This window comes from Taudactylus pleione, unplaced genomic scaffold, assembly GCF_031769625.1.
Source record: "Taudactylus pleione unplaced genomic scaffold, aTauple2 ptg000026l, whole genome shotgun sequence".
Taxonomy (NCBI): domain Eukaryota; kingdom Metazoa; phylum Chordata; class Amphibia; order Anura; family Myobatrachidae; genus Taudactylus; species Taudactylus pleione.
Window position 1 is genome coordinate 13,294,390 of NW_028284428.1, and position 21,380 is coordinate 13,315,769.

At 44.3% G+C, this 21,380-nt stretch overlaps 1 protein-coding gene across 2 annotated transcripts in view; it reads right to left on the reverse strand.

The window, feature by feature from the left end:
- PCYT1B (phosphate cytidylyltransferase 1B, choline) overlaps nucleotides 1–21,380 on the reverse strand; it is a 132,224-nt gene that overhangs the window by 84,182 nt on the left and 26,662 nt on the right. The window lies entirely within an intron of this gene.

The following is a 21,380-nucleotide window of genomic DNA, read 5'->3' on the forward strand; positions in this document are numbered from 1 at the left end:
GGCATCCCGGACCCGGTCTGGCGCCCACCCTCACCCAGCCAAACGGGCGAGAAAACGGTGACAGCAATGGCGACTTTTCCCACACTCCTTCTGTGCTTGGCTCATATTCCTTTCTGGTCAAAACTTCCCTCTCCTTTCTTGTGAAATGTTTTTAAATTTTGTATTTACGCTTATGTTAGTAGTTATGTTATATTTTTTTTTGGATCAAATATCTTGGCCACAAAAAAAGGCAATACAATATTAGTCCAATTTGTTTGTGTGTAAACAATAAATTAAAAACAAAACACTGACATTGTATTGTGACATTATTGTACAAATGGGTTACATTTAATCCTGGCCTTAAACGCAAAAACTGACCCTCTTTAAAAAAAAAAAAGGCCTCTTTAAGGAACGTTTAAAAAATCACATAGCGATGCAAAATCCACAGTAAACAAAAAAAAAGGGGAGCTAATTAAAAGATGATGACATTATTGTTACAATAGGCCATAACCACCAAATTGTGGCCAAAATAAAACCCCAAAAATGTACGCTAATTGATTGTGTAATCATGACATTAGCAGCTCTGATTTCCACCTGCGTACGCTTTTGTGCTATCCCAATAAACTGCTTTCCAAACACATACCAAGCCGGATTTCAATCCAACACTAATTACTTTACTGACCAGCCGCGATTAATCGCTGCACCATCGTGGAGTCCCGGGACGGAGGAGAAGGCCATCGCCAATGTGGTCGAGTAATCCTGACCCTAAGCTGTGCGAGCATTTTGAAGGGAAAGCGGATGTTCCAGTGACGTATGAGACGGTCCGAACACATTTGACGTTCGCATCTGCTAATGTATGTACGCCCCAAAAACGCCTCGCCACGCCTGCGTTTTTTCATCTCCACCCCCGTCAACACCCAAAAACGCCCTGTTCTGTCAATCACATTTGGCATGTCACTTCCTGTACGCTATTTTAGGAACGAGAGAAAAAAAGCTCGCAATCTGCCGTACGCACATGCGCAGTGTAACACCGACGCATGCGCGGTTAGTCAACATCGGAACGCAACGAGCGTACTGTTGTTAACGTGCGGCTCTGAATGAGGGCCCTTATTCAGAGTCGGTCGGTGTGCTCGTAACCGACTCGATGGTTAGGCCTGCGCACGCGCAGCGGCCACACTGCGCGTGCGCAAGCCCCGGAGCGACAGAGAAACTCTGTTGCTCCGGAGCTCGCTACCAAAGGGGCGGCTGTCGATGTTGTTTGACAGCTGCCCCCGTTTGGTAGGCGGGCCGGGGCGGTGGTTTCCAAAACGGAAGCGTTCCTTTACGAACGCCTACCGTTTTGTGGGCGGCCGCACTGACATCATCAGTGATGTCAGTGGGGAGCTTCCTGCTCCATCAGAGCAGAAAGCTCCCTGGGGCTTACGAGTGCCCAGACCCAACCTTAGGGTCTGGTCGTAAGCCCCAATGGTCGCGATGGTGATCACCATCGCGACCATCAACCTGGTCGGTCGTTAAGCTGTAGGTGGTAACCCACAGCTTAACGGTTGATAAGGAGGCGGCCGTTCAGGATGCAAGCAGCCGCCCTGATTCAGTGCGACCGCTTGCAACTAACGACCGCCTCTGAATGAGGTCCAATATCACAATGCAGTTCTATCAGTCTTCATGGCATTTGGCACCTTCAGATGTACAGGTACAGTACATGATTCCATTAGAATTATTAGATGATATTTTAGATCTTAGTAATACATAAAAAATCAAAACCGGCTTTATATCTTTTCTTTTTTTAGTTAGGGATTTCTAACATGTTGGATTTTTGCTGATTCTCATAGGAGATGACATCGGGAATCAGGAAATCGGATCCAGGAATCAGATATGGGGAATCAGCCAATTAGAGTATGGGTCCCATTAGTGGTTAGAGAGTAAGCAGAGAGAGGAGAGATCAAGGCAGAGCCGATTAAGGGGGCGGAGGGCACGGGGGTGCAGTGCCCTGGACTCCCCTCTCTCGGGCCCCCTGGCCAGAGCACAATGCTGCAATCCCATACTACTCAGCAAAAGGGTCAGAGGAGCATGTGCTGAGCTCTGATTAGACAAGCACATCACATGATAATTAAGAATCCCCTGATTGGAGGAGCTCAGCACATTCTCCTCTGACCCATGGAATTGTGTTAGTGGTAGGGATGGCCATTGGTTTGACAGCCATTGATGGATGCTATCAATGCTAAAACTCTAGGGAGCCATTGATGATATGAAACCATGTTGTTACGTACCAGTGATGGTCTCAGCCAACTATTATATGTGCATGCGCTGTGCTGACTGACTGCATGCATAGTCTCTCTCCAAGGTTAGGTCTAGAACGAGGTGCTGTAAAGGACCTCGGACGTCACAACCACGTGACCCGTGGCAAAAGGTTGAGGGGGGCCAAAAGTGTCCCCTCGTGGGCTCGCTTCACTCGCTACGATTCGGGCACGGTGGCTCGCTTCGCTCGTAACAGGTTTATATTCCCCTACTATGGCCACGTGGATAGTAACACTGGTAGCTGACTAGCCCTGCCGTAGAGGTCACGTGGTTTTGACGTCAGAGGTCCTTTCTCCAACTTGGATCTAGCAACAACCCTCTCTCCAACTTTTGAGTCTCTCTCACCCGCGGAACCCTGGCCACACAGGTTTCCTTTCTGAAAATCTTGCGCAGCACCACAGCGTACACGGAAACTGGCCTGGTAGCAGGTGGCACTCGCTTGCGTTACGCTGGGTTAGCTTGGGGGAATGGCACTGCTGCGAGCAATGATGAATGAGATTGTCTGTTATGACAGAAGGACTGTAGTTTCCCATTTGTTTGTTTCTTATTTTATACGTACATGTTTGTCTCTCTATTAAGGTGCCTGCACACATAGCGATATTTTACACGATTTGCCCGATTTCGACGAATCGTGATCACAGATCATGTAAAATATGCCCAAATCTTGAGTGTCCACTCACGATGACGATGCCAATGCGCGTCCCCGCTGGTCGCACATCGCATCTTCAGATCTGCCGTGCTGTAGGGCAGATTTGCTAGTCTGGGACACGATGCACTGGATGCACGATAGATCTTAAGTCAGATTGGACATTTTTTACTCCAAATAGTGTATAGGGGAGCTGCCGGGGGAGAGTTCAAGGGAAATCGTACACCTCGTGGGATCGTGTACAGATCGCTAACTCACCAATCTCTGCATTGTATGTCTGTCCTTTCTTACTCCCCTTTATGTGTCAGTATATCTTTACCTGCCTTATCATATCTATTCCCCAACCTTCTTGAACAATATACCCCTAACCCCCATTTTTCCCTTGTACCCCTGACACACCACTTTTCCTCTTGCCCTGCACCTCCTTTCCATTCTTATTCCTCTTACATCCCTTACTATTCTTCTTCTGATAAAGGACCTGATTCAGACCTGGTCGCTAAGTTGCGCTCGCTCGCTCTGAGCGATTTTCCCCCATCTGCGCATGCGTATAATTTGCAGTGCGCGTGCGCAAGCCAGTCTGTGCGATCTTATTTTGGTTGCTCATTAGCCACTATAAGGTCGCTGCTTTGAGTGATAGATCGCGCCGTTTGTGGGTGGTAACAGGGGAAGGTGCTTGTGAACGGGGGAATGGATGTGCGAACGCAGGCGTGTCAGGCTGCCAAAACGCTGTTTAAAGGGCGTGCATAATTAGCAACGTAGCGTCACTGTACACGTCACCTGCATGTATTTTAGCCCACACTGATCCAGGTGCTTGCTGCGGGGAAAGGCAACCTCAAGGGCTGCGAGCAGCTCCGATGGCTCTCGTTGTTACCGATTAATTGTACAATTTCCGAAGATGACGTGTGTTGCGAGTGGAAAGGGGGCACCTTTATACACTAGCGAGTGCTCATCGCCGTAGCTCGCTAACACATAAATGGCGTCCTTACGCGACGCAGTGCGAATGCTTAATTTAACTATCCGGCCCCTTTTTGCCTGCGACCGACCGCATCCTGCCAGCGGGACTGAATGAGCTCCAAAGTCCTGATATTTGCTGAACAGAGGCGACAAGAATGAATGGCGGCTCAATAGTATCTAACACCACATAACTGAATATGTCAGGTAGGTCTTTTAATTTTACTATTTTTTGCTGACATACAGAATAGGAACCTACAGTATTTATACATTATGGGTCTTATTCATCAAGTTCAAAATCCCAATAGTAAAATGCACTAATGGGTTTTTGAGACCATGCCAGGGGATGCAGTTAAACAGTCGACAGTTATGATGTTAACAATCAAAATGTTAACATGTCGATCACAGAATGCCAACACTGTAGTAACGTTATTTAAAGCATCTTTACCATTTACCATTCCGATATTATAACTATACCATCATGTTTACACAGATATACTGCATACACATTAAAATTCTTTAAACAACATTACTTTTGTGTCGGTATTCTGTGGTCGGCATTGTGCTGTCGATATTTTGACCGTGGACAGCATAATTGTCAACCAAACATACTCATTCCAATGCCAGTCTGGGATTTCTCAATGAAAAGGCATGTACTAAAGTACAATTATTCATAGAGCGAAAGCCTACTACTAGAGAAAATGTATTGAGAGGGAGGGGGGCCCTGATACAGTATATTGTTTAGGGCCCCAAAACAGTATCTTGCCTAGAGCCCCATAATGTCTTAATCTAGCTCTGAGTGTTAGAGGTGTGCTCTGCCCTTCCTATGTTACTGCACAGTTGATGTCAGGCAATAGGACACAGCAGTGCGACCTCTGACATGCACCTTTTGAGCATGTGCAGCACCCCACTACGTCTTCCTCTTCTCTCTGTCCGGCATATACGACTTACCCCAAATTTGTCCCGCAGTGAGGTACAGGCTTTGGGAGCCTGTACCTCACTGATATACTCCTCCAAAAAACAAGATAAGACATTTATCGTTTTTTTCAGCACTCATTTAATATACTTTCATGTTCTTATCAATGCTTTTATTATTTTCTTGTCTGATTTCGTTATTCGTTTTAACATTGTCTGTATGTTATTTATTTTTGAACACGCTTACTGAAATTTATTTACTACTTCGTACAAAAGCCTTTGTTAGTAATGACAGCTTCAAGACGCCTCCTGTATGGAGAAACTAGTCGCATGCATTGCTCAGGTGTGATTTTGGCCTATTCTTCCACACAAACAGTCTCCAAATCTTGAAGGTTGCGTGGGCCTCTTCTATGAACTCTGATCTTTAGTTCTTTCCATAGATTTTCAAGTGGATTCAAGTCAGCTGATTGGCTGGGCCATGCTAGCAGCTTTATTTTCTTTCTCTGAAACCAATTAAGAGTGTCCTTGACTGTGTGTTTGGGATCCTTGTCTTGCTGAAATGTCCACCCTTGTTTCATCTTCAGCATCCTTGTAGATGGCAGCAGATTTTTAACAAGAATGTCTCGGCACATTTTTCCATTCATCCTTCCTTCAAACCCATGAAGTATGCCAGTACCGTATGCTGAAAAACAGCCCCACACCATGATGTTCCCACCTCCAAACTTCACTGTTGGTATGGTGTTTTTGGGGTGATGTGCAATGCCATTTCTCCTCCAAACGTGTATTATGGCATCCAAAGAGTTCAACTTTGGTCTCATCTGACCAGACTATATTCTCCCAGTATTTCACAGGCTTGTCCAAATGTTGTGCAGCAAACTTAAACAAGCCTCAACATGCTTTTTCTTCAGCAATGGAATCTTGCGTGGTGAGCGAGCATACAGGCCATGGCGGTTGAGTGCATTACTTTGAAACAATTGCACCTGCTAATTCCAGATCTTTCTGAAGCTCTCCACAAGTGGTCCTTGGCTCTTGGATAACTCTTCTGATAATTCTTTTCACTTCTCTGTCAGAAATCTTGCATGGAGCACCTGGTCGTGGCCGGTTTATGGTGAAATGATATTCATTCCACGTCCGGATTATGGCCCCAACAGTGCTCACTGGAACATTCAGAAGTCTAGAAATCCTTCTGTAACCAATGCCATCAGTATGTTTTGCAACAATAAGGTTCCCGAAGGTTTTGAGAGAGCTCTTTGCTTTTACCCATCATGAGATGTTTCTTGTGTGACACCTTGGTAATGAGACACCTTTTTATCGGCCATCAGTTGTGACTGAACCAGCTTATATTAATTTGTACTGACAAGAGACAGGATTGCTTTTTGTACTGATAGATTTCAGCTGGTGTCTTGGCTTTCCATGCCCTTTTTGCACTTCCCTTTCTTCATGTATTCAATACTTTTTCCCTGTGTTATTTCACATTATTACGCGCAACTTATATTATGGGTATCTATGGTTTGATTTCTTAGCATGTGTGGATTTCATGGGTTGTTGCTGGCATTTGGTGAAAATATCATTACAATAGCCCCATTACAACTATATTTACTGAGAGAAATGTTGATGTGTTCAATAATTATTTTACCTGCTGTGTATATGTATATGTGTGTGTGTGTGAGATGGCGTTGGTGAGCAGCAGATTCTGTGTGAGGTTGGAGAGATCCTCACACACAGGGTATTAATACTGAGTTGTGATACACCTGTGGGCGCCTTGTGTAGAGAGCTCAGGTGTGGGCTGATGAGAAGGCAGACCATTCAGGCTGCTTTTGGAAACTGTCTATGTGGGACTGTGGCAGCCAGAGAGCACAGTGAAGCTAAGCGAGCCATTGGGGGCCAGGAAGCCTGTGTCTGGACCTTGCAGGAGGCAAGGGGGGACCATAAACTCTCAGACTGTGTGACAATAAAGCAGTGAAGCTGCAGGCTGAGGAAACCAGGGCCTATATCTGTAGGATACAGGGAAGGCCACCAAGACTGACTGTGGGCCTGATTCAGAGCTGAACGCTCTGACCAGAGCGCTCGCTCTGAATCAGGGCCCTCCTCCATGAAAATGGAGCGGCCTCCTGGCCGCTTGTACAGCTGTGAGTGACCACCGACAGCATATGCGAGCGGCCAAAAAGATAGTCGCGATGGTCTTGACCATCGCGACCATCGGACTTGCGACGGAGACCCTGCGGTAGGGTCTCCCTGCCACAAGCCCTGGAGTGATTTTGGCTCTATCAGAGCCAAAATCACTCCCACTGACATCACTAGTGATGTCAGTGGGGCCGGCTTGAGACGGTAGGCGTTCCCATGGGAACGCCTCCGTCTGGCAGGCACGCCCCCGGCAAGCCCACCAAAGGGGGCGTGCTGTCAATCAACATCGACAGCACGCCCCCTTTGGTGCGAGACACGGAGCAATGGAAAGCCCGTCGCTCCCCGGGTCTCGCGCATGCGCATGACGGAGCTCCCTCCGTCGTGCGCATGCGCAGTGGGGAACATCAACCCGCTTGCGAGCGTACTGCCACTTGCGAGTGGGTCTGAATGACCCCCTGTATTTGTGTAGCTGTGGCAGCCAAGCCAAGCTAAGCTGGAGCCGGCAATAGACCTGCAGAGAAGCAGGCAGAGACTTTATTGGCAGACTAGCTGCACCTTGATAGAGAGGGTTCAAGAAGTGAGCTAGTGCCCTAAGAGAGGGCTAGGCTGTTTGTTATTTTCTGTTTCTGTTTCCTGATTACCATGCTGAAGTAAAGCACCATTTTCATTTATTTTACTGGAATGCCATGTGTGGACTGTAATTCTGCACCTAATCACTGCACCCCTGACCCCAATCTACTGAGCTAATTACCCCAAGTTATCACATGTGGTGGAGAATGCGGGCATAAAGATTCTATGCAAGAAAGGTCTGTGCAAAAGTGGATTACAGTAGGTACAGAAAATGTGAGGTACAAACGGAAGTATGGATGCTTATTGCACTACATAATTGGACTCTACAAAGGAGGCTCACTGCACCTGAGTGATGGAAGGCTCGTCAAGGTGGTGAGTGAAGAGAAGTCTGTTGTGAAGTGTTGTTTAAAAAAAAAAATTTTTTGCAAGTGTGCACTTTTCCTTGAAAGGAAGAGAAATAAGTGTTACACAAGTTGCTGGAGACTTGTTGGCTAATGGGAGAGGCAAAGTTTGCCAGAAACAGAAGTATTTCATGGAAAAGTTGTATGCCTGCAAATCATGGTTTAAAGTAGGGATGTGCAGGCTCGGATAGGTTCGAGTTTGCACGCCGAGTTCGGATCTTTCCCTCCAAAAAACGGGACTCAGAAAGAGGCAAATTGTCATCTTGCATGGACGAACATCATCATTCCTTGACAAAAGTCCAGGAATGATGATGTTTGTCCATGCAAGATGACGTTTTGCCTCTTTCTGAGTCCCGTTTTTTGGAGGGAAAGATCCGAACTCGGCGTGCAAACTCGAACCTATCCAAGCCTGCACATCCCTAGTTTAAAGGTGTGCAAATTTATTGAAATGACCAGTTATGCAGTATATACTGTGACTGTGAAGAGAAATGTGTGTAACCTATAATGTTGAAAACCTGCAAGAAAAGTGGTTTATTCTGCTGAATGCTTAGGACCTGCTCCTTAATTTCAAGGTGTGCTGGACTTTTTCTTTTACAATTAAAGGGAAAGAGACTTGTTATATGCTGTTCATTGCAATCAAAGTTGGTTCAAGTGACAACTAAAGCAGTTACTGTATTATGTAGTGAAGTGTATAAATTTGAAAGCCAAGTGTTGCAAGTTAAAAACTGTGTGCTAGAAAAAAAAAACATTTAAACCTTAAAGTGACAGACACCCAATTTGTTGTGGCTGAAAAGACTGTTGTCCCGTGTTCCCCATGAATGTGTCATCCAGTGATTATTAGGCAAGTCAAATTCTGCTTCACTCTTACCCCTTTGAGACAACATGGATGACATGGTGAAGGCCTTGCTGCTGGCTACAGCAGCTCAGCAAGTAGCCAACAAGCTACAGTGGGCAAAGCTCAAGGCGCAAAAAGAAAGTGGTCAGTGTATGGTGCAAGGTTCGTCCAGAGAGGACTATATCAGCCTGGAAGAATTTGACAGTAAGCGTAAAGTTTTGAATGAAAGTAATACGTATTATGTGGGGCAGGTTGATTACTTAATGGAACAATTGACTGATGAGAGAAATTTTCATGAACGCCTTGAGGAGGCTAAAATGTTCCAATGTGTTACAAAGTATGAGAATGACGTGCTCCTTGCAAATAATGACTTATTAGAGCAAGATGTTGTTGAATTGCAGCAAAAGTGTGTGGTACTTCAGCAGGATGTGGAGGAATTGAAAGAAGGTGTTCAGAGACATCGGAGTGATGCAGAGCGCACGCAAGTGAAAGTGGCGGATCAGGCTCTGGTGTTAAAGGAAAAAGACTCTTTAATTGTGTCCACACAAGTAAAGCTTAAAGACTGTCAACTGGAGAAAAGTTTTTTGGCTAAAAAGTTTTGTGAATTGAAAGAGAAGCATCTCCAGATGCTGCAGACTCACGCTCAGTGGGAGACAGACCCTGAAGAAAAAAATGATGGAGATGGTCCGTTTTGAAGTCAGCTGTAAGGAGCAAGTACAAACTCTCCACTCTAATTTAGCTGCAGTTAGAGCAGTTTCAAAAGGTCTGGCGGAAAGAAATGTAATCCTGGACAAAAGTCTGCATAAAGCCACGGAGCAAACTGAATCTTTGGAGAGAGAGCTGTATCTTGCCCATGGCTGGGCTTGGAAGTTGCAAGAACAGAGTGAGAGTCTTAAGAAGTGTCTGCTATGTACACAGGACCAGTTGCAAAGATTCCAAGTGGAGAAGAATACCAAAGAACTGGAGTTGCAATGTGAATTAAACATGGCAGATTAGGTGCGTGGCTGGGCGGCAATTTAGAGGAGACGTGCATCCTTGAGGCTCCTAAGTGGCAGTAAACACCTCATTTGCCTGGAAAAAATCGGCCCAGTGACCCCTGCGAGCCCCCTATCAGTGCCCAGCACAGTGGATATCCCAGGGGTAGAGCTACTGAGCCGGGGAAGGTCTCCTACCTTCTTGCAGGCTGTGGCCTATCATTCCACCTTGAAGCCGGGGACCTAAATTTCCGCGGCAGATCGTGGATTGCAGGCCCGCCGGAAATGCTAGCAGCCTCTGCTGAGGTCCCCCTGGCTAACGCGGCTGCAGAAGCATCTAGAGGGACCTACCTGTTCGTTCTCCGACTGGCCCTGTGTAGGCACCTAGCGCTGGCCAGCGCCTGTGGAAGAAGAGCGCCCGCCATTCCCCTGCTCAGCCTGGAAGCGGTGAGGAAGCTGGAGAGTGCTCCTAAAGTTAAGTGCTTAGAACAGCTCTGCACAGCCCAGCTATACACACGCAGATTTAGTGCTTTAGCAGCACAGGTGGCTCCCTGGCCCTCCCTATACCTTCCACCTTCAGCTGCTCAAAGGCTGCTCTCCTAACTGTGAGCTAAAGAATTAACCATTGCAGGATCAAGCCTGCAGATCAGCTCCTGCCATTTAGCTGCTATTCTGCAGTGTTTCTCTCCCTTGTACCCATTAACCACTGAGCTTATCATTGCTAGTGTTATGTTCTAATGCACACATATTGTAAGGAAAGTGCCTAGAGGTGGATTCCTATACCTGCCTATTTACTCATTTGATGTGAAAAACCATCCCTGTGGTTTATAATTCTATTGCAATCAGTGGTGTCAAATGGCCATTTTCTTCATTCAATCTACCGCTCATACGTTGTGAGGGAAACACTGATATGATCAATATGGCCTAGATATATCCACTTCCTCCCTCCGTTCACTCCTTCTTGCATGTATTTGCTGCAGACAACCTAGTGGTGAGGACATCATCAGTACTACTTCTATCTATGTATACATTTCACCGGTGTGTTGGCTCTGTCATATACCCAGCAGTAGTTTGTCAATCCAGTGTTTTGAGTTGTATAACATTGGAATTCAACTCATGGCGCCTAAACGTCAGAAAACTCCAGCAGCAGTGCCCACAATCAGTTTCTTCAAACATACTCCTCCTACACAGTCTGTTAAACGCCATTCTGGAATGAACACAGGAAATAAGAGGCTGGATCTCCCCGCATCCCCTTCAAAGCCTTATAACCACTACACTACCCCAAAATGATGATCCCAGCGATGATGCCCCCCTGACAGTGGGCTCTATGAAAAGCCTCCTGGCATAATTTAAAACTGACATTTCAAACTAGCCCTCCAGACATGCCAACAATCGGTGGATGACTTAGGCCAGCGTACTGATCACCTAGAAAATAAACTTGAAGAGGTGGTAAAATCGCATAATAATCTTATTAACCTTCATGAGGAAATGCAGGCGGAAGTAGTGTCCCTTCAGAGTAAGGTTGGAGATCTGGAAGATCGGTCGAGATGGAATAATATTAAAATCCCTGGCATCCCTGAGTCAGTCTCCCCACCGGATCTTACACAATATGTCACGGACATATTTACGAAATTTCTGCCCACCAATCAGATATCTGACTTTCTTCTGGATCGCATCCATCACTTACCTAAAGCAAGGAATGCCCCGACAAGTGCCCCACGTGATACCTTAATGCGTCTCCATTACTACCACATTAAAAATGCTATCCTCCGTGCGGTCAGACCCTCAGATGCCACCTCCAAGATATTGGGAAATCTTAACATTTTTGGGGACCTCTCCGCATCCACCCTGGCCCTGCGCAGATCCTTTTTACCGGTCACAAGAGCTTTACAGAAGGCTAATATTCCATATCGGTGGGGATACCCAACTAAACTGCTTATCAGAAGAGATGGCACTACTTCAGTGGTCCTTAACCCTACTGATGGAATTAAACTACTAGTATCATGGAACCTGGGGGACATTTCTTCAAAACTTACTGATAACCCCCATGTAGATAGAGAGTGGTCCACGGCGGGCAGCTCCTCCACATGAAAGAATTATAAGTTTAAATTTTGTCTGGTTGCCTGTAAGCCCTTAGTAAATCCTTAATACCTAGCTAAATTTGTTTTTACAGATTGGAATATTTGTTTTCCTGTTTATATTACTGTTTCCTAGAATTATTTCTATAATTTTCATCTGGCAATCTGTGCCTAATTTGTTTATAAGATTCTCGTTACTTAATCTGAGCTTACAATAGCTTAATGTTCACCAAGTCTGCTATACTATATGACTATTGCGATTTATCTAATTTTGTTGTCTGGTACTGTTTACAAATGTTCCCTATTGATGAAGCATACATGTTTATATTATTATAAATATTGGCACAGCCGTCCCGGGACGGGACTGTTCTGCTCAATGTTATTGCTCCTTGATTCTCTTGTCCTTATCAAAGTTAAGATGATGATTCGGATGCCTGGAGCATGGCGCTGCTGATCTGGCCTGGTTGGCGGCTAAGTGTCAATGTTATTTTCCTTTTTCTATAGGATATGGTTATTATGTGCTTTAAATTCTATGTTAAATGGAGTGTTGAAGGGAGTGTTTTCCTTTAATGTTTCCACGTACCCCATTGTGCTGCCTCTGGAGGTGGCCCCATATAGCCTCACTATTATTTTTGAATTATACCCTTTTCTTGATAGCACTTTTTGTTTGAGTAACTATCCCTGGTATTGTATCCCTGACCCCTCTCCTCTTATACATATTAGAACGATTCTCCTAGATATGTCAATTGTATACCACCAACTATTATCCTCTTTTCTTCTGACCTACAATGGTTAAAGTAATATCGATAAAAGCGAAAGGTCTAAACTCCCCTAATAAAAGGAAACTGGCACTTCGCTACTTTTCCAACACTAAAGCTCAATCGTGACTGTACAAGAGACACATTTTTCTCGTTCTGCCCCCCCCCCCAAATTTTTTTACCACAAATTTCCTCATTGTTATACATCAAATGCCCTAGCAAGAAAGTAGGAGTAGCTATACTTCTGTCTGCATCGTGCCAGTTTACCCTAGACAAACAGATAGCGGACCGGGAGGGCCGCTATCTCATCCTTATTGGTAAACTCTAGAACACCCAGGTGACTGTAGCCACGGTTTACGCCCCTAACTCGAAACACGTTAGCTTCACCAGACGTTTCTGTAATGTCATTCACTCCCATTGTAAAGGTTTGCCTCTTATTTTAGGAGACTTTAATATGGTGCTAGACCCGAACGTGGACAAATCCACACCTAAATTTTTATCACGTCCTCGCCCCTCCAGTGACAACTCTCAGGCATTCTGATGCATTCTGCTGGAATTTGAACTGTATGATATTTGGAGAGCCAAAAATCCTTCTGGAAGGGATTACACCTTCTTTTCCAGGTTCATCTCTCATACTGTACTCTCGGATTGACTTAGCCCTTTCAGACAAATGGACCCTCCAACAGATAAAAAAGGCCTCTATCCTGCCATTGATGTGGTCTGACCACTCCACACTTAACCTACACTGGAATGTCTCTCCTGTTAGACCCCTTCCCAGACCATGGAGATTGAACGAATATCTTCTGAATGATCAGTATGCAAAAAAAATCAATCTCCCAATCTCTATCATTATATCTCAAGACTAACCCAGTAGGGGAAACATCTGTGTTTATGGTATGGTGTGCCTCAAAAGCAGTAGTTCGCGGGACTGCCATCCAGACCGCAGCTCGACTCAGTAAGAACGCTCTACAAAAACAAACAGATTTGGAAACCCAGATTGCCGACCTTGAATCTAAACATAAAGCATCCCCATTCAATAAAAAAATATATAGAACTCTCCTTAAAGTTAGAAAGGAATGGCATGTGCTGGCTTTGAAGGCTGTACATAAAACAATGCTTCATTTGAGGCAATTCTATGTACAAGGAGATAGGGCTGGCAGATTGCTGGCTAAGAAACTTAGAGGAAAGGTGGCTAGAGAGCGGGTTAGAACTATTACTAATTTACAGGGAATTAAGGTTACCGATCCAATGGAAATTGCTGATGCATTCGCTAAGTATTACTCTCACTTATACAATTTGACCAATGACTCTGCAACTCCTCAGCCGACCATAGATGACATTGACAAATTCCTAGGAAACATACATTTGCCCTCGCTGGACAAAGAAGCCCTTCAGTCTCTTAGCCGCCCTTGGTCAGTAGAGGAGATAATAACTGTGATTAATGATCTCCCTTCAAACAAGGCCCCGGTCCAGATGGCTACATAAACAAATTTTATAAATGTTTCAGAATTCTTTAGCCCCACTCCTAACTCAAGTTTTTAATGAAGCTTCGGAATCCAGTGCTTTCCCCAAGGAGATGTTAGAGGCCAGAATTCTGGCCTTTCCTAAACCCGGTAAGAACCCAACTATGTTGGCTAACTACCGCCCGATAGCCTTTCTCAACACAGACGTCAAACTGTATGCTAAAATTATTGCTAATAGATTAAATTCATTGCTCCCCTCTCTAATACACCAGGATCAAGTAGGTTTTGTACAGGGAAGACAATCCCCCGACAATACAAGGAGAGTTATCAATATTATCGATGCTTATAACGCCAGAGAGGATTCTCTTCTTTTGTTGTCTTTGGATGCCGAAAAGGTGTTCGATAGACTTCATTGGAAATATCTACAAGCCACCCCTTGTAAGTTTGGTATAACGGGCAGAGCCCTAACTTCAATATCAGCAATGTACTCGGACCCTTCGGCCAGAGTTTTCATTAATGGCCTCCTCACTCCTACATTTCGTATTACCAATGGCACACGCCAGGGCTGCCCCCTGTCTCCACTTATATACACTTTAGCGATTGAACCACTGGCTGAAACAATTCAATCCAACCCCGATATCCAAGGCCCTAAGATTTTTTTGGAAAAATCATAAAATGTGTTTGTTTGCAGACGATGTCCTTCTATTCATTACCAATCCTACTTCCTCCCTCCCTTATCTGCATTATGTATTGGAGGATTACTCCAAGGTCTCATTTTATAAATTGAATCGCTCTAAAACTGAGGCCCTACCTATTAATTTTGCCTCAGGTCTGCTTCACACCCTTAAGGATATATACTCCTATTCATGGCAGGATAGAGGCATTAAATATCTCGGAATTCAAATTACCCCTAATTCCCTCTAATTATCTACCATTATTGAGTAAAACTTCACTGATGCTGTCAGATTGGGTGATGCAGGAGGTCACATGTATGGGGGGAAGTAGTGGCTCTAAAAATGATAATTCTACCCAAAATTCTTTACTTATTCAGAACTATCCCTATATTAGTCCCTAAATATCTTTTGAATAAGTTCTACACTTTATTTTATAAATATGTTTGGAAGGGTAAGAAACCTAGACTAGCCAGACATACATTGTCGCTTCCCAAAATATATAAACTGGAGAAGATTTATAAAACCGGGAGTAAAGGTAATATCACATGGTGGTATTCAATTTTAATACACCCACAGACTCCAACTACTGTATATTCCACTCATTGTTAAAATGGGAGAAGTAGCTTTCCTACTCTATCTCTATGACTCAATGGCATAAAATATTTCAAAACCGTTTCCGGGTTTCTAAATGTATCTCACATAGTGAACATTTTTATAAACTACTTCACAAACTGTATCTAACCCCTGCCCTTATGCATGCTATCCAACCTTCTACATCCAACCTCTGTTGAGGTGGGTGTGGTCATGTAGGAACTTTGCTACACGTTTTTTGGTCTTGCCCTAAAATCTCTCCCTTGTGGAAGTCGATATTTATTCTTATGTCAACGATTTCCAACACCCATATTGCTCCAAACCCAATGTTAGCAATGTTTCATGTTACAGAAGGAGATACTATATTCAATGACATCTATATATTGGGCCATATCTTAATCTCCACTAAACTCCTATTAGCTCATTATTGGCATACATCCACGGTTCCCTCTCTGGTAGAGGTGGAAAGAAGTGTACAATCCCATTATGAGTTGGAGGTGCAGGAGTACCTTACTCGGTAAAGGCCTCTAATATCCATATTCTATTGCTCAGCTGGAATGATTATTGGCTGTCAAAAACATATTAATAATAACAATTATAAAGTGGATAATGATAATCTTTAATGTAACAGGATATTACCATTCTCTATATGTACTCATTTGACACGATTTTATGTGATTTTATATCTTATTGAAATATCTGTAACGTATACAGTGGCCTTTTTTTATGGGAAATGTAAAACTGATGTGTAACCCATTGCCCAATTTCCCTCCCCCATCTAATTTCCCCCTTTTATTTTCTGTATCTTTTCCCTTTACCCCTTCCCACTTTATTTTCTCTTTCTTATATATGTTCCAAATAGAAAAGAATTTTGAAAAAAAAAAAAAAACATGGCAGAGTCTGAAACAATTGTACTAAAGTTGAGAATTGCTAAATTTGAAGTTGTGGAGAGCAATCTGATATAATCTGAGAGCGTTGGAAAGCGCCATGGCAAAAATTCCCCAGCTGGATGAGCAGCTATCTGCGGCTCAGGAAAAGTTCCACATGGTAATGGGAAAATCAGAAGAGGAAAAGAAGTTGGATAACGTTCTGAAGTTGGATTCTGAACCCAAAATGGCATCTGATGTCTTCGCTGAACCCAGTGTGGCAGAAGTACATAAACACAAGCAGCAATCATTACAGGTTGACCCTGAAAAGGCTGGCATGCAGAGTGATATGCTACCGGTACATAATGTTTTGTGTGATGAGCAATGGGACCATAGAGATGTCCTCATTAACAGTATCAGTGTACAAGAAAATATATATTATATTGGGGCTGTGGTCTGGCTCTAACACTTTCATCCTGTTTCCTATGTTTTAGAAAAATTTGTGAAGTCCTGATCTAGATATACTGTATCTTTGAAATTGTTCTAGTTATGTGCTAGTTATTGAATAGCTACTATTCCCCCGCACCCCCCTTGTGACGCCTCTGTTCACATCAGTGGAGCTCACAAGCTATGAGCCTTATTCAGAGATTTACGTAAATGTGATATTGGCGGAAGTCTCCAGTGTGACTTGATCTGTGCATGTGCCGGAGCCGTACTGTGCATGTGCAGATCAGGTTCTGTGATGTCTGTCGCAGTGCCCCAGAAGCCGCAGCATGATTGACATGCATCTGACGTTTAGGGGCGGTGACGAGGATAGCATTGCAGAAAAAGGGGGTGCGGTGGCCCCGTTTTCTGGTCATGTCGTAGTCAGTGGTTGCGTCCTTGGATGCAGTTTCACTGGCCCTGGCAGCATGATATTGACTGAAATTCTGAGTAACCTGAGGGTTACTCAGATGTCTGATGGTCGCACAGTTGATCTGATGGCTACGTCTTCGGACACAGCAGCAGATCTGAGAAGCCGGCAGTGGGCGGCTTTTTACTTAAAGTTTCCTGCGGCTTTTGCATATTTGAGCACAAGGCAGCAGCTGTGCATGACTGTAAGTCTCTGAACCAGGCCCTATATTCCCTATCACATGGACACCCACATATACACTAGGGTCAATTTTTGTCTGAAGCCAATTAAGATACCAGTATGTTTCTGGAGTTTTGGGGGAAACTGCAACACCTGGAGTAAACCCATGTAAACAATGGGAAAACATACAAACTCCACATAGATAGGTGCCTTTGGTCAGGAAATGAACTCATGATATCATGGCTGTGAGGCAGTAACTGTGCTGCAATTTAAGGTTGAGACAGCCAATTATTTGTAAAAAGCCGCAAAAGTAGAATAATGACTATACATAAATTATGATTACGGAATCGGTATGATTCGCGGTTCAAATCCCGGCAGCGGCAGCCCGACAGAGGAGGAAATCCCGATCGTCCCCAGGTAAGTATAAACTAACCTAATTTTACCCCCTAACCCTAACCTTCCCTTAGGGGTGCCTAACCCTAACCTCCCCCCTCTGTGCCTAAACCTAACCCCCCCCTTCCCCGCCGCCTAAACCTAAGTCCCTCGGAGGGGTGCCTAACCCTAACCTCCCCCCGGGGGTGCCTAACCATAACCCTAACCTCCTGGGGGGGGGGGGTGCCTAACCCTAAGTCCCCCCCAGGAGCCCTAAACCTAAAAAGCGGCTGTCCACGCTCGGCGCCCGGCATCCCTTCAATCGGGGTGCCGGGCGCCGGTCTCCCAGTGTTGGTAAAATGACAGGCGCCTAGTTAGTAGTCTAGAAGCCGGCAGTAAGCATTCTGTCCGCCGGCTTCATAAACGTATACCATGATTACATGTATAGATAACACACATCCCAAAATAGAATGATTATATCTCTTTGATATATTCTGCAATGTGTCATCAGTTGATTGTAGAAAATGTTATTACAAGGCCAGTTAATAAGTTTCAGAACCCAGAACACCTATTGTTGCAGATTACATAGAATCAGTAACTGCTAAATTATAGTAGCAGACTTTCTGTAGCGTACCAGCTTAAATATTCTAGTTACTTTTGAAAATAAAACACAATAATGTATTTATAATAATGGAAAAAAATATAGTATGGGTTATGTGAAATAGAGGTGGCCAGTAAAATATAAAGAACATACACTTTGAAATACATTTTTGCAATGGTCCATTATCTATACGGTTTACTGAAACATCTGATTTTGCAGTTACAATTGTTTTATTACATAATGACTGTACTTTGCTTCATTCTCATTGTGAATGGGGCCTCAAACCGTGTGTTTATCTCCAAGCAAGGTCAAGTTGCACTGTATAGTTCATGCTGGGATAAAGGAGAAGGTTGGAAACTTAAACTAATAATAAGTATGGTTTTGGGACCTGCAGCTGGTAATAAGTTTGAAGTCGGGAAAAGGATGCACACTAGGGGATTATTGAAAGAAAATAGGCCTGGGATCCAGCATTTGTTTTCAAACAGAGCAAATCACCGTAGCATTATTTTAGACCATTTTTCTATTCCAAAAGGAGATTTATCTGTAGGGCTAAATAGAAATAATAGGTCAAGTGAGAGTCCACCCAGTGCTATTTGCTAGGTGGGACCAGACGCTTCAGAAACATTCTTGTCTAAACACATGAGTAGCTGGAGATCCATTTAGAGCATCAACGCTTTATCCTTCCATTGATATCAGAGTATGCCCAAAATTTCTATAGCACTTGACACAGCTCATGGAAACACACAAAAAAACATTATTGTAATAAACAAATTCATAGTAAATTTACTATCTACACATACAGTAATCCTTGTTGCAACACTGAGCATATTATTTAGTAATAAAAATGAATAAAGGATATTTACTAACATAATGCAATTCTGGACTAAATACATAATAATCAATCAGCAATTAAATATATGCAATTAAATTAGATATTAAAAAAAGCAAAATAAATAAATGGGGACGCACTGATTGGTTAGAAGGTGGGACCTGTCCATTCATTTGTATGAAGAGCGACCGGAAGTGACCTGGCATTCGCGACGGGGCTCTGTAAAGAGCAGTGGCAACGTCTTTTGTTTTTTCCAAGTGTCGGGATGCTATATGGACCGCAGAGGACGTGACCCCTTCATCTTGTAGGTAATAAATTGCTGAAAAAGGTCTGTGTGGGTGGGTATTATATTTATTTAAGGACTACAATACTCAGAGTGTGTTTCTTTTCTTTTGTTTAATATTTTTTTTTTTACAGGTGGACTACAGGTGCTAGTTGACCCTTAAAGTCCAGGCTTGCTGGCACTTGTGGTTTGACAAGTGTGATCATGCTGGGTAGGCTTGCTGGAACTTGTAGGCCACCTGTAAAAAACAATTTTAACTATTACATTACTATTACCACTGCAACCACGGCCACCATGGGTGCGGAGAAGAGCCCTGGGATTTCAACCTAGGGCCGATTATCCCTGGGGAGGTGAGAACCCATATTTTTTGGGGGACCCCACTTCCCTAGGGATTCCAGCCTGGACTGGTTGCCATTATGACATTGGAACCTCATGCTGGTTCAGCCTGGTGCTGGTAATTGGATAACAGGAGGAACCCCGTGCCATTTTTCCTCCTATTTTCCAATATCAGCCTAGGCTCAGAGGTCCGGTGCTGGTTATGGATTGGCTGGGGAGGGGGAAAAGAGGCACATTTTTTTTCTATAACCATTTCTACATTTTTTACAGTAATGAAGCTTGTACGGATCATAGTGATCTGTGCAGTGCTTCACCAAAACTTGACTGCCACAGACAGGTCTATTACTTGGGTGGGTTTGCCATTGTTTTTGGGTCAGTTTCTCGTTGGTTTTCAAAGCAATGCTTCATAAATATCTGGTCTCTTTATTTGTCTATGTAAAAATATCAATAGTTGGTCCTATGTTCTAAAGTGTTCTATGGTCGGTATCTGGTCATTTCCTGTCTGCTTTGCCTTTAGTAAATGGTCAGTTTGCAAAACCGATGGATAAATGACCAAAATACCAAACTTGACTTTTAATCATAGTTGCCTACCTTGTAATATCTCTTCCCGGGAGAAGCCCGGGTAAGAGAAGCAGGAGGGTGGCGACGGGGGGGCTAATGATTTGCGTCATTAAGACCCGCCCCCTCGGTGCAAAATTGCTGCGATTGGCTAGAATTTGGATAGGGATGGGGCCAAATGACATGACTCATGTAGAATCGCGTCTTAAGCCCCGCCCCCTACACGGAGACCTGCGTTCGCCGCAGGAATTCTCCTCATTCTGCCTACTTCACTAGGAAGTGGGCAGAATGCGGGAGAAGTGCCTAACCTTCCGGGGGCGCGGGGGGTTACCTGAAAAATTGGGAGCCTCCCGCGAAAACCGGGAGTTTAGGCATGTATGCTTTTAATAAATGCACCCCCATTTCTTAAAATAAAAGTGCATCCTTCTTTCCCGATATAAATGCTGCAGGCATCATTTAGAGTTAGAAACAAAGCAAATGAAAAAAAAATAAAATGCAATATGCATTGCAGGTGGGATGGATTTAAATATGTGCAGAGACAGATTTATAGTTGAGGGCAGGACATGTCCAAGCTTATCTTTAAATTGCAGTGTAAAAATAAAGCTGTCCAGTATTTGTGAGCTACATGCCAAAGTAGCCAGTATTTACCTCATACTTGCCTACCCTCCCGATTTGGTCGGGAGCTTCACGAAAATCGGGTGCCGCTACCGACCTCCCGGGAAGGCAGGCAATCCTACCGGTCCCGGCGATGTATCTGCACCCCCCCTGTGCTTTTAAGTAAAAACCCCGGCAGCAGGGGGGCGGTGACGCGATTCGCGCTGAATCGTGTCATCGTGGCTCCGCCTCCGGCTGCACAATGCCATTAATCACGGCATTGTGAAGAGGGGGCGAAGCCACGATGACGCGATCGCGCTGTCACACCCCATGTTCCGCCCCCAACGCTGCATCATGTGCCGGGCCCCGCCCCCTTTGGTCGCGTCACGCCCCAGCCCTGTAAGCCCGACAGCTCCCTCCTGGAAGGAGGGAGCTAAATGTCAGCAAGCCTGATTTACCCTGCATGCAAAAATAAAATAAATGCACTTGCAGTATGGTTTGTTCGGGGGCGAGTGCACTCATTTTATTTGTATCGCTCCTAACTCTAACTGAAGCACCATGGACGGGATGCACTACTGTATGCTGCAAAATATGGTCACAACCTGAGAAAACTGC